Source organism: Camponotus floridanus, unplaced genomic scaffold (assembly GCF_003227725.1).
Source record: "Camponotus floridanus strain SB8 unplaced genomic scaffold, Cflo_v7.5 scaffold243, whole genome shotgun sequence".
Taxonomy (NCBI): Eukaryota; Metazoa; Arthropoda; class Insecta; order Hymenoptera; family Formicidae; genus Camponotus; species Camponotus floridanus.
Window position 1 is genome coordinate 39,223 of NW_020229374.1, and position 15,522 is coordinate 54,744.

Genomic DNA, 15,522 nt, shown 5'->3' on the forward strand with positions numbered 1-15,522 from the left:
TGGCTTCGATGCAATAGATGAATATGGAGTATTTTTTTTTAAAGACGAGATAGAAATTTTTGAATTTTTTCTTGATTTGCAATTATCAACATCATTATTATTATCAATAGCTTCTGAATCTTTATATTCCCTTCTTGTATACTGAGGTGATTTGTCATCGATATTTAAGTCGTCATCATCATTACCCAAAAAATTAACTGCAATTAAAAGAATTTTATGAATTTTTTATCTACAAAAAATTTTAACGAACAAGTTTGAACTAATTTTAATATAAATTTTTAAATTATAATTTACTGACAACTCATTATTTGTAAGGCCGAATTCATACCTTGACATGAAAGCAGAAGTCAATCAAAACTCGTGTTGGTAGTAAGCTTACTACCAGTGCGAGATTGGCTTCTGCTTTCCTGTCAAAGTGTGAATTCGCTCTTAGACTTACATCTTGAAGTCGCTTTAGAAATAGTTTCTGATGATCTTTTTGATAGTACCGTTGACTTTGATACAATTGGATATGGAGTATTTATTGTTTCTTTTGAAGAAGAAATAATAGAAATTTTTGATTTTTTTATTAATTCGGCATTGTCAACATTATTATCATTTTGAATAGCTTCTGAATCTTTATATTCCTTTCTTGTGTAGTGAAGTGATTTGTCATTGATAATTGAGTTATCATTATCATCCAAGAGATTAACTGCAAACCAAAGAATATTTCATAATGAGAATGTTAGTTAGATATTGAAACGATGAATAATCTTAATTTTTTATGTTTTATATATATTACTTATAAAATTTATTTATAATTCAGCTTTCTTCTAATTTATTTATTATCGCTATAACAAAGACGCTTCAACAAAATCTATTAAAAGCTGATAGAATGCATGCATTATAAATGTATTCATGTATTAATACATTTCCAATTATAAATTATTAATATCCAATTATTAATATCCAATTATTAATAAATTTCCAAATATTTTACCATATGCATATGGAGTGTCCGCAGAAATTTTTTTAGAGGTACTTGGACAGACAGTGATCACGTTTGGAGTCTCTGATAAAACAGAAATATTTCCATGTTCCAGTTCTTCTAATAAATTCTGTGTATATGAGAAAAGAAATATATTTATAAAGATACTTATACTTTTTTTATTGAAAATATGATGTAAATTGTATACCACAATTTTCTAGTTTCATATAAGTTATCTCCTCGTCAGGGATACTCTCTGGACAATCTGTGTGTCCTTCCACATATTCAGCTCCAACTATGCCAAGCACACGAAGTTCAAAATCAGAAAGTTCAGATTGGGTTATTGGTTTATTTCCTGTTAAAGCTTTTGCTTTACGCAATTCTTTTACTTTAATGGAAACACGGCTTTTTAAGTCTCTCCAAACCTTAAATATGTATACATAAGTATACGTTTTTTTTACATAAAACGTAACTAATTTTGTACTTGTAAAGAGTAATAAAATAGAATATATTTTTATATCAGTACTTTTACTTAAAACACGCATACAATTTCACTTACCACTTGCCACTGATCCATCGTTTTTGTAGCTCCTTGTAAAGTATTTAGCTCTGCCGCTAGTTCAGCCCATTTTCTTTGTACTTCTTCTTTTCCGTGAAGAGCGTTGAATTTTCCTTCCGCTAAACCCTTGTTTAGGTTGAAAAAATCAATCATTTTGGTTAATTGTAGTTGCGACGCCCGTGCATTCTTTTTCTTTTGCTATAAAAGAAAACTCATTAACATTTCGTTATATGTATATTTTATATTTTTCATATAATACTTACTTAATTATGATTTCAGACATTTTTTAATAATTTCTTAAACCCTATAGCAGTTCTATTATTATAAATAAAACAGATATAAATATTATAGATAACAGAAATAGGTTAAATACATAGCAACAAGTTTCAGTTTTTCGATGTTACAAACACAAATTCTGTAAAATTATTAGATTTTTACCATATTAAAATATGGCAACGTTGCACGCCTATCGAATAATTTCGATACATTTGTAACGAAATTTGCACCGATTATTATCGTTAAGTCCACGATACAGAATCATATACCTTAATGACTGTCGATCGCGCAAGCAATAATTGTCGTTAGTTAACGATATCGATATTTATTGTTAACGAGTTATAGAATTCTGGCCCAGACTGCCGGCCTGTGACAGTGACCCTCGCTAAAGACAGTCGCGTGCCTACTGTTCAGGTCCAGCTCACCAAAGCATCTGCCCATATAACTCTCATGCTAGATACAGGATCCGGACCGAATATAATTAAAGAGAAATTAACACACCTAAAGATATTAATATAAATTTCGATAATATTTTAAAATTAAATGGTATAAATAATTATCCTGTTTACACACTCGGAGAAATTATGTTAACAATTTTCGGAATATCTGTATCTTTTCACATTGTATCCGACGACTTTCCGATTCCACAATCCGGAATACTTGGAAATGATTTCTTCAAGCAAACTTCTTCAAAAATAGACTACGCAGAGGAACATCTAGACATTTCTGGAATTAATGTGCCTTTCTCCTCCCCCGAAACTATTACCGTACAACCAAGATCCGAGTCATTATTTTATGTAAGAATAATCAATCCTGAAATAAAAATAGGATACATACCGAAGTTAAAGGTAGAGCACGGAATTTATCTAGGGGATACAATAGTGGAAAACGTTTCTGGAAAGGCTTATTTGAATATCATAAGCCTCTAGATGAAGAGGTGGAAGTCCGTGTGCCGACATTACATTTAAAACCATTAGACGAATTATTCGATGACCATAATTCGAACATAGCAACATTCGACAAGGAAAAATCAACAATCATTGAAGGATTCCAGGAAAATCGACGAAACTCGAACTAATTTTGTTGAAGTATGTACATTTATATTCGGTGACGCCATCTATGAGTATGTAGGAAGCGCGGTTGGTGTCCTGTCTTTGATGTGTGTATTCTTATGTTCTTGGAAGAATAAAGAGACATGTGGTGCAACGCAGTGGTGCGAGCACGTTCTTAAAAAGATATTAGAAAGAGCTATTATAAAGCCCCAGATTGTATTATATCAGTCCTTCTAAAGATCCCGGTAAATATGACATGGTAGCAGAGCGTGGTTGAGTAAAAAGATCACTGATAATAAGATCTCGAAATTGACAAAAAAAAATGGCGGAGAACCATGGAATACCAGTGTTCGACGGAGAAGATTATGGCAGTTGGAAGAAGAGAATCACGATGTACTTGAAAATGAAAAAGTGTGACGTGGTAATTACAAGAGAAAGGATAGGAACAGACAATACTGAGGACTAGGAACAAAATAATTTGAAAGCCATAAATTACATCTACAGTGCAATTACAAATAAGCAGTTGGAATTTGTAAGTGATAAAGAATCAGCGTACGAGATAATAAAGAAGTTCGACGAGATGTACTTGAAAGAGTCAACGGCTTTGCAGATTGTGTTAAGAAATAAATTAGAAAAATTAAAGTTAAAAGACTACAGTGATTCTGCAACCTTTTTTAGTGACTTTGAAAAATCCATAAATGAACTGAAGGCGGCAGGTGCAAAAGTTGAAGAAAAAGAAAAACTGAATTATATGTTAAGAACGCTTCAGGAATCTTATAGTTACGTTGGAGATTTGATCGATACACTCAAGACAGAAGATCAAACAGTGGAATATGTGAAAAGCAAGATAAAAATGCTCGAACTGAAAAATCGAGAAAGTGAAAGTGCAGATTCCAAATCGAATGCATTTGTTATGGAATCAAAACAAAATCGAGAATGGAAAAATCCGGCGGATCAAGGATGCTTTAATTGTAGAAAATTTGGGCATTATAAAAAGGACTGTACGGAGAGTGGCAAGGGTTCATGGCGAGAGCCACATCGTGGCAGCACGCGCGGAAGAGGGCAGCAGCGAGGCACGTGGCGCGGTGGCGGTTACAATAAACGAGGCAGTGGCAGCACGAACGGCCGCGGAGGACATTACAATTCACGTGGTAGAGGGCATCACTGGCGGCGAGAACAGAACGGACAAGAAGCAGCATCTGGAGGAGGAGTATTCCATACCGTAGTCGAAGTAAACTCGTTAAATAGAGAGGTTAAGGAAAACAATCAAATACATTGGCTTTTAGACAGCGGGTGTACTGATCATATAATTAACAATGAAAAATATTTTAGCGAATGTACAACATTGAATGAACCAATTAATGTTAAAGTTGGGGATGGTCAAATATTAAAAGCAACGAAGGTAGGAAAAGTAAATATTTTATTTCCAATTTATAATAGAAAAAGAAAGGTAACATTATTTAATGTATTCTATGTAAAAGAGATGAAACAAAATCTAATTAGTTATTCTCAGGTGACAGAAAGAAATAAAATTGTATCTACAGGAAATAAATCAAAGATTTATGATAAATTTAATAGACTTCTCGCAATAGCATGGAAGGAAGGTAGGTTATACAAAATGACAAGTTTTCCGTGTGATGAATCAAAGGTTAACGTAACGAGCAGTTATAATAAAGCTGGAAACATAAGCTTGAAAGAAAAATGGCATCGTATACTAGGTTATGTAAATTTTAATTATTTAACTACTTTATGCAAAAATCAATTGTTAGATGGTATACCTAATGAGATAAACACTGAATATATGAAATGTAGAATATGTATAGAAAACAAGATACACAATTTACCTTTTGAGAATAATAGAACTAGAGCTAAAGAAATTTTAGAAATTGTTCATACTGATGTAAATGGGCCACATAAAAATCTAGGAATGAATGGTGAAAAGTACTTTGTTACGTTTATTGACGATTACAGTAAAGCAGCTAAAGTTTTTGTGATAAAATCTAAAGATGAAGTTTATAAATGTCTGTTAGAATACATAAATGAGGTAGAAAATAAAACTGGGAAAACTATTAAAAAACTTAGATGCGATAACGGGAAAGAATACTTAAACAGAAATATTTATAAGTTAGCCAAAGAAAAAGAAATTTTTATTGATACTTGTCCACCGTATGTACATGAATTAAATGGAACAGCTGAAAGATATAATAGGTCAATTATGGACATAGCTAGATGTTTATTAGCAGAAGCAAAAGTAAATGTTAAATTTTGGCCAGAGGCAATTTTAGCAGCAGCTTATCTTAAAAATAGAACACTAGCAAATACTATAGAAAAAAAGACACCGTATGAAATATTGTTTGGTAAGAAACCAAGTGCAAAATATCTTCGTATGTATGGTAGTAGGGTCTTTGTACGTGTACCAGAACAAAATAGAACTTCCAAATGGGATAGAAAAGCGGACTTGGGAATTTTATTAGGCTATAATGAAGTTGGATATAGAGTCTTAATTAATAATAGAATTGTGATTGCTAGACATGTAGATATAGTAGAAAATGATATAAGATGTATAGGTCTTGACGAATATGAAAATTCAAGTGATTCAGAAACAGGCGATGAAAATCTAGATGATTGTTTAGAAAATTTTGAAGACTGTCAAGAGATAAATGAACAGGAATTAAGAGGAAAAGAGAATGAAACTGAATCAAATGTAGGACAAAAACAAAAGAATAATCAGGTTCAAGAAATAAGAAAGTCAAGTAGAGTAAAGAAAAAGCCAGTTAGGTATGATGAAAATTATGTTTACAATAACTGTATTTATATTAATTATTGTAGTGCAGATAGCCCGAATAATTTTGAGGAGGCGATAAATTGTGATGAATCTGAATGTTGGAAGCAAGCGATGAACAAAGAGTTTAATTGTCTAAGTAAAAATAAAACGTGGAAACTAGTCGATCAGCCAAAGAATAAGAAAGTCTTAGATGTAAAGTGGGTGTATACAAAGAAATCCGAAAATAAGTTTAAAGCTAGATTAGTAGTAAGAGGCTTTCAACAAAAGGAAGTAGTAGATGATATTTATTCACCAGTGGCTAAAATGCAAACGCTAAAAATTTTATTGTCATACTGTTGCCAAAAGGGTTTAATTATAGAACAAATGGATGTAGAGACAGCATTTTTAAATGGTAAAGTTTTATCAGAAATTTATGTTAAACAGCCAAGAGGTTACGAAGACGGGTCAAATAAAGTATGTAAGTTAGAAAAGGCGCTGTATGGTTTGCGAGAAAGTCCGAGAGCTTGGTATGAATGTCTTGATGAATTTTTAAAGAAACTAGGATTTAAGCGTAGTAAATATGACTATTGTTTATATGTGTTGGCTAATGACGATAATATAATATACCTAATAATATTCGTTGATGATCTATTAATTTGCTGTAAAAATAAAAAGATAATTGAAATTAAGAGGTCGTTGTCAAATAGATTTAGAATGAAAGATATGGGGGAAGTGAAGCACTATCTAGGAATTGACATTGAGTATAATTACGAAAGAAATGTTATGGCTCTAAATCAGAAATCTTATATTGAATCATTAGCCAGAAAATATCAAATCGAAAATTCAAAGTTGTATAACACCCCAGTAAGCAAAAAATTATTACCACAACGTTATTATAATGATATTCACTAACATAGTAATGTTGTCAAGTATGTAGTTTTTAACATTGTATGCAACATCATTATGAACAAACTTTGACACCAATTTAGAGGTTTCGGTAATGTTGAAATAACATTTTCTATGTCGTTACAAGTAATATTGTATTAATGTTGTTTTAACATTCTGATAATGTTTCTCATAAAATTAAATCAATAATAAAATAACATTAGTATCAACATCTACATAACTTAATATTAATATCACAATAATATTAATTCTAACATTAATTTAAGACTTTTAGAACTTTCACTGAAAAATCTGAGAATATTTAGACATATCTCTAAAAATAACTTACAATATATTATAACACACTGGAAAAAAACACTTTCCTCTTCTTTCGTGCAGCACTATACTCGCAAAAACACTGTAACTTACTTATTATGCGAGATCGTGTAAGAGCACATGACATGCTGGCAGCCGGCACGAGTGTTCTGAAGTCAAAGAACAAAAGAATAAATCACGCATATGTATAGAGTGTATACGCATATCCCACCGAATGTTGCTTCTCAGTAACGTATTAGGTGTCGTCATGCCCGTCACGAGGAAGAAATTAAGATATATTATGAAAAGAATAGTCTAAAGATATGTATGAAATAAATAATACGACGTTTAATAACAACGCGAACGAACTTGTAACTGGATGTTATATTTTTATTTATAATAAACATATTAATAACATATAAAAAACATTTTGACTAATGTTTCTAAAATATTTTATTAATATTTTAAGAGGGATGTTATTAAATAACATTTTTTAAAAATATTTATAAAACATAAATTAAAATATTTTTTAAATGTTATTAATATGTTTATTAGAATATTTTTAAAATATTTATAAAACATTATATCATAATGTTTAGAAAATTTATATAAAATCAACATTTTAGAATGTTGATTAAATGTTTCTTGCTTACTGGGACACCAATGGAAACTAACTTAAAATTGGAACGAGCGAGTGTCGTATCTAATGATATACAATTTAGAAATATAATTGGCGCACTTTTATACATCAGTTCTGGGACTAGGCCCGATATAAGTTTTAGTGTCAACTACTTGAGTAGATTTCAAAATTGTTACAATGCAACTCATTATAAGTATGCGTTAAGAATGTTAAAATATCTTTACTTAACAAAAGATTTAAAGTTAATTTATAAAAGAAATGAAAATGTAGAGATTATAGATTGTTATGTAGACGCAGATTGGGCAGGTGATTGTGAAGACAGAAAGTCGACAACAGGCTATATTGTAAGGTTTTTTGGAAATGTAGTATATTGGAAATCTAGAAAACAGGGTAGTGTAACAAAATCTTCTACTTCTGCTGAATATGTAGCTTTATCAGAAGCTGTAAGCGAGATACAATTTGTAAAAGATATTTTAGAGGATTTTGATATTTATATTAAGAAGCCGATTAAAATATTTGAAGATAATTCAGGAGCATTAAGTATTGCAAAATATGGCAACTTTACAAAGAATTCTAAATTCATAGAAGTTCACTATCATTTTGTAAACGAAAAGTATATGAAAGGTATTATTGACATTGTAAAAGTCGAGACTGAATATAATACTGCTGATTTACTTACAAAACCATTAAGTAAAGAAAAATTTGAAAAATTTAGAAACATGTTAAACATTAAGGAGTTTATTATATAAGCATTTTATCATAAGTACTATAAAAGAAAAACTAATATAAATGTAAGGAGGCGTGTTGAAGTATGTACATTTATATTCAATGACGCCATCTATGAGTATGTAGGGAGCGCGGTTGGTGTCCTGTCTTTGATGTGTGTATTCTTATGTTCTTGGAAGAATAAAGAGACATGTGGTGCAACGCAGTGGTGCGAGCACGTTCTTAAAAAGATATTAGAAAGAGCTATTATAAAGCCCCAGATTGTATTATATCAGTCCTTCTAAAGATCCCGGTAAATATGACAAATTTCATAAATGAAGATGCTTTCGGAATCCATGATAATATTATTCTCAATGAAGATGCTGAAATCGGTAATAAAATTCAAGAAAGAAACGAAGACGAAACACTTGAAAATATAAAACAAAAAAGGATGAATCAAAATAAAAGAAACAAAATTAAAGGAGGAAATAAAACTTATACAAATAAAAATTCTAACAATTTAACAATCCCTGAAGAGGTAAATTATCAAACCTCTTTAGAAAAAAATAATTCTGGAATTTCGGAGGGAAGTTTCCAAACCTCGACAGAAAATTCCAGCTCCGAGGTAAATTACCAAACTTCTTTAAAAAAAAATAATTCTGGAATTTCGGAGGGAAGTTTCCAAACCTCTTCAGAAAATTTCAGCTCCGAGAGAAATGACCAAACCTCTTTAGAAAAAATTAATTCTGGAATTTCGGAGGGAAGTTTCCAAACCTCGTCAGAAAATTCCAGCCCCGTCGATTGCAAGGAGGGAGGTTACCAAACCTCACTACGAAAATCGACATCTTATCCTAAAAAGAAAAGAAGTTCTTTATCCTCTTTAGACTTTACATCTTCAAAGAATGGATTATTTACAAGAAAAAATGATAATAATAAACTAGAAACCTCCTATGTTATAATAAAAGACCTCGTCCAAGAGGCTCAAGGAAATAATTCGAACATTAGAAAAACCGAAAATTCTCGAAAAATTAATCACAAGAATAAGCCGTCTTCGAAACTTTCTACGTCCTTATGTAATAAATCTCAAGAAATAATAGATAAATTTACGAGAAAACATAAATCTAAACACGAGATTGACATTACAACTTCTGAGCCGCATCATTGCTTGGTACTTTCCGAGGAAACTAAAGAAGATCGACTTTCTAAAATTATCGACTTATTGCGATTAAAGCATTTAAATGAAAAAGAACAGGAAAACGTAACGAAATTAATAGCAAATAGTCAAGATCGTTTCCACAATCCCGGACGAGCTCCCAAGATACACGTGTTACGCCCTTCCTTCGGGCCATCCTTCCTCGGGACTGGACGTAACAAATACATTCTTTATTAATTCCATAAAAACGAAACGTTTTACGAATAAAAGAGAAAAAAATGTATTTTAAATGTATTTTAAACATTTTTTAAACGTTTTTTTTGTTAGAAAAGAAACGTATCTCTTAACGTTCTTCAAGTGGACATTTTAACCAATCAGAAACATTTTCAAGAGTCGGTTATAAAACGTTTCGAAGAAACATTTGTGAAACATTTTTGAAACGAATATGTGCTACCTGGGTTGTAACTGCTGTATTAGTGCTCTATTTACTGTTTTTATTGATAATATATTGATTCACTTTTAAACAGTGTGTATGAATGCATTGTTTTATTAATTCCATGAGAAAACAAAGGTTTAACGTTAAAAAATTTTAAACATATAACGAACATATAACTAACGTTTAACGTAAAAAACCGTATTTTAAACGTTTTTTTATCAGAAAGATACATATCTCTTATCTTTTCAAGTGGATATTTTAACCAATTAGAAAGAAGTTTTCAAGAGTCGGTTATGAAACATTTCAAAGAAATATTATTTTTGAAACGAATATGTGCTAACTGAGATGTGTTCCTCTCTCTCGCCCTCTCTCTCTTTCTCGTTTTAAAATTTAGAGTGTGTATGAATGCATTGTTTTATTAATTCCATAAAAAAATAAATGTTTAACGTTAAAAGGTGTATTATAAACGTATAACGAATGTATAACAAACTCTTAACGTAAAAAACTGTATTTTAAACGTATTTTAAATGTTTTTTAAACGTTTCTTTTTATCAGAAAAGAAACGTATCTCTTATCATTTTTCAATTGGACATTTTAACCAATTAGAAACGTTTTATGAAACGCTTCAAAGAAACATTTTTAAAACGAATTGAAAAAATTTATAAAATGTTTTTAAAACGAAAAAATTTATAAAACGTTTTTAAAACGAATATGCACTACCTGGGGTAATTGCATAACAATATAAGCACTATAAATATTATACTGCAAAGCGAATTTGTATAGTTTCCTGTGTTTTATCGCGTAATAAAGTGTATTTCCTCTTTTTTTGTCTATTTTTCTGTCATGATTATAAATTTCACAGTATACGATAAATTTTAGCTATGAATGAATCAAAATCTAAGATTCAATCTTTCTACAAAGACAAGACCATCTTCATTACTGGTGCTTCTGGTTTCATGGGCAAGGTCCTTATAGAAAAGTTGCTATACAGCTGTTCTGATCTCAACAAAATCTATATCTTAACGCGAGCCAAGAAAGGTTGCAGTTGCGACGACTGACTTGAAGATATATTCAAATTACCTGAAAGATATTGTGTGAATTATATTATCCTTATATTAGCTTTATTGTATCCTTAATGTCAAGATAATTTTTCACAGGATAATGTTGCTGTACGAGGTGTGTTCAAAAAAAAAGATGACTTTTTATTTTTCTCAAAAAATATTTATTTATTCATTAATATCTATTTTGTCCCCTTCAAAGTAATCCCCCTCAGATATTATACACTTGTGCCAGCGCTTTTTCCAATCCTCGAAGTACTTTTGATATGCGCTTTTTGGTATGGTCTCGAGCTCTTCCAGCGATGCGATCTTTATCTCCTCAATCGTGGCAAATCTCCGTCCTTTCATGGGTCTTTTGGGAACAAGAAAAAGTCCAGGGCAGGGGGCCAAGTCCGGTGAATACGGTGAGGCATGGTTACGGTGTTGACTTTGGCCAAAAAATCACGAACAAGCAACGACGTGTGAGCTGGCGCATTATCGTGGTGCAATATCCATGACTGGTTCTTCCATAATTCCGGGCGTTTTTTTCGTATTGCTTCACGTAAACGGCGCATAACTTCAAGGTAATATTCCTTATTGACCGTATGACGATTCTCTATAACAATTTTCTTCACTGCTTCGACGTTGTCATCGGTTGTTGACGTGCTGGGGCGTCCAGGGCGGGCATCGTCATTAACATCTTCTCGACCTTCTGTGAAGAGCTTGTAAACATTTTTTTTGCTCAAAGTAGACTCGCCAAATGCCGCAGTCAACATTTCAAGTACGTCAGAGCACTTAATTTTATTTTTCACACAAAATTTAATACAGATTCTTTGATCCATTTTTTTCGATAGCAAAAAATCGCCAAGCACACCAAAACACGTCTAATCCTTATATCTGTGAAAAACAAACCAAACATGCAAAACAGCTGATAATGTCAACATATGTTGGGGACATGTATACCAACATAAAAAAAAAAATTCCAAAATCGAATGTACATAGCCCGCGAAATTTGAAAAGTCATCTTTTTTTTTAACACACCTCGTATATTCTGACATATTCTTATAAGAATCACATCACATTACATTTGTACATTTGTATTTTCCATTTAGATTTTATTAAATTTTTTTATTTGATACAACTAATTTTTATATTAAATTGTTAATTATAAATCGATTCTTATTCTTATCAAGATTTGTAATAAGAAAGCTATATCAACTGCATTGACTTATTAGCTAATATAATAATATAATATAATAGTATAATATAAAGAATACTTTAAGAATAAAAATGACTAAATAACATCTCTTATAAGAATTTTTCTATTTAGCGACATTTTAACTTTTCTAAGTACATTTTTTAATAACTTTTAAAAATAATATAAAATTTGTTTTTAGAATAAAATGTATTATACACACACAATTTTGTTCCTAGATAGCATGTTCGTTTTATTATACGTTTCTTAAACGTATTCAATGTTTTTTAATCGTAAAGCATTAATAAAAAACGTTTTTATAGAAACATTTTTAAAATTATAATTAAGGAAACGTATTTTTCACATTTCTATAGACAAAATAAGAATTAATTTTTAAAATTAATTTTAAATTAATTTCAAATTATACATACACATACACACACACACACACACACACACACACACACACAAAATAATTATATACAATACATATAAACACACATATGCGCGCGCGCACATACACACATGTATATACACATATGTATATACAGAGTGTCCCAAAAGTTTCGGAACCAAGCCAAATATTTCGAAAATAATGCATTTTAGAGAAAAATGTTTTGAACAAAAGTTATATGGCTCAAAATAAGGCACTTGATGGTGACCTTGACTTTGACCTAGGGGTCTAATTTAGAAGTCATTTTAAGGTGAAATTTTTATCGTACTTAAATTTTAATCATGAGAATTATATAAAACTTGCAAAGGGCTAGGTAGATAAAATTAAAAGTATTACTTCGATTTGATATCCGATACAATCTGAATAGAGGAACTTCAGATATTAAATCGATTTTATAAATCGGACAAATAAATATCAGGCCAATAAACAAAAATGATCCGTTTATTATATATTTAAGTAAAATAAATCATTATCTATTTAAGATGCATGTTTAATATATGTATGTAAATACAAATAAAATTTTTAATTTTATGCAAAGATAAATTATAATCGGGTGTAGTTCCGAAAAGGTCAAACCCCCGATTTTGCTGTTATCACGTATACTTACGTATTTTGATGCGCTGATTACGAAAATGATAGTTAAAGTTACCGACTATTTCATTTTTATGGTGGAAACCATAAAAAATCGTTAAAAATGACGTTTTTTGATTTTATTTTATCAAATACTGAAAATTTAAAAAAATGTTTCAAACAAAAGTTGTAGATCTCTTCGGAATATGCATTTTATGTGCTATTCATTTTTACCATACAAGTGATAGTTCTCTAGAAAATCAAACTTAAAGATATATCTCATCACACTACGATATGCTGTGTACGATAAGTTAACTTTCCTTTGGCATTACCCAGAGCTAACGACGTGGACGTAGAAAGTTTTTGTAGCTCCTTGTTTTTGTTTTTTTGTTTTTTTCTTGTTTCTTTTAATTTTTTTTTGCTTTTAATTTATTTTTTTTTACTTAAAAACTAATGTTAGATGCTATTGTAACTGCTTTCATATATATATCTATGTATATATTTCTTTAATACGTTACATTTTTCCTGGATAACATTTTTTAATATCAATAATTAATTGTTTGAAAGGATCTTCATTCAATTTTCGAACACGGCGACGCCACAAAAATTCGCATAAATGTTGTGCAATATTCTCCTGATGAGCACCACGAGATAAATGTCGACGCATCCAGCGCCAGGAAGACTCAATATTCTGAGTATGAACATTAGTTTCAGGGTCTACAAAATTCTCACAAGGAAAGGGTCGGAAGTGTCCCCCTCCGATTTTAATGAGCTTTGAATATGTTGTAGTCTAGATCAAAATAGGAGACACGTATTTTTTTATAAGTGCTGAGTCGGCCGTTAAGGGGGTGAAACACCTTCTTGAAAAAAATCGATTTTTTCATTTCTCAGCGGATACCGTCGAAGCGATAAGAGATATAAACAAAAGTTTCAAATAAAAGTTTTATGGTCTTTAATGTACTTCAAAATCATGTAATCAGATTTGTCGAAAATGTCATATTTTTCGAAATCCCCCCCCCTCCCTTTTAATGTTTGAAAATTTTTAAATTTGTCTCATAACAAAACTTATAGCTCATTTAACGACAAATTCAATCATATATAATAAAGTTGTATTCCGAAGTCATTATATATATGTATATGGAAATATTACATAAAATACCGTACATAATTATTGCATACAAGAATAACAAATATTCATGGTTGATATCGGTTACAAAGATGATGATCATGAAAGAAATGATTTATACAAAGGGATTTTTTACACCATGCGCAAGAAATTACAGCAATTTCACCGCAAATATCACATGTTGGTTTTAAATTAGTTTTGAAACAAAAATCTACTGGTGTATCAAATTCTTCTGGTTTCTTTTCTAAATAACCACTTTTATACCATGCATATTTGAATAAATTTTTAAACCTTGGTGATGAAAATTGATTATGTGTTAATGATTGTAATTTTAAAATATTGTTTCTTGAATGAAGCTTGACGTCAAGATCTAAAAGCATGATGGTATCTGAAAAATGTCTAACAAAATTTTTCCATAAACGAAAACCGAATACATCTAAAGGTTGTATTTTTCCCGTTGCTCCAGCTGGTATAGTTAACAAATTAATATTGTCTATAAAATCTGGTTTGTTTCTTTGAATTATATCAGGACAATGACCAGTCCAAGAATCTAATAATAACACTGATTTTGGTCCAACATTTGGAAAAAACACTTCTTTTATCCAGATCTCAAAATGATGCGATGTTAATTTTCCAGATTTTGATGCCATGACAAAGATATTATTATCTTTAAACATTGTTTCTTTTACTATTGGACCAAATGTTCCAGTAGGTTCTTTTAAAACAATAAACAGAGGCGATAATAATCTACCATCAGCTGAAACAATAGGTTGTATAGTATAACTATGTGTAGTTGCTGATATGGATTGTACTATGCGCTCTACTTTTTTAATACCAATAGGTGATAGTGAACGACCGGAATGAAATTCTAATTGAAATCCACTTTGGTCTGAATTATATACATTTTCAATTCCATATTGTATAATAGAAGATTTAACATTTTCGATAAATGACTTGCTTCGTGCTTCTAAATCTTTGTCTGACGCTAAATTTTTTTTTGTTATAAATTTTGTAATTTTTCTAGATATGATATTATGTGCAAGCTTAAACCTTTTTACCCATGATAATGATGCTGTAAACCCAAGTAGATTTACTTCCTTCTGTGCGCGAAGAGCCCATCGAGCAATATCAATGTCATGAATAATTATTCCCTTTTCAATACCTTCATGGAATTTATTTAACGTATATGTTGAAATTTCTTTCAGTTTATCAAATCTGTTGCCACCTTGATTTACTTGCTGCTCCCATCTTCTTAATTGACGTAATGACGTGACTTTCCGAAATCTATTTCTTATAGATGCAAGAGTTCTTGACTTTTTTGTTCCACTTCTCCATAACTCTACTGCATTTCTTTTATATTCTATTGGTACAGAATCCGCAACACATTC

The 15,522-nt window shown here is 30.6% G+C and overlaps 1 pseudogene; it reads left to right on the plus strand.

The window, feature by feature from the left end:
* Positions 1-10,630: 10,630 nt before the first annotated feature.
* LOC112637058 overlaps positions 10,631-15,522 on the plus strand; it is a 28,237-nt pseudogene continuing 23,345 nt past the window's right edge.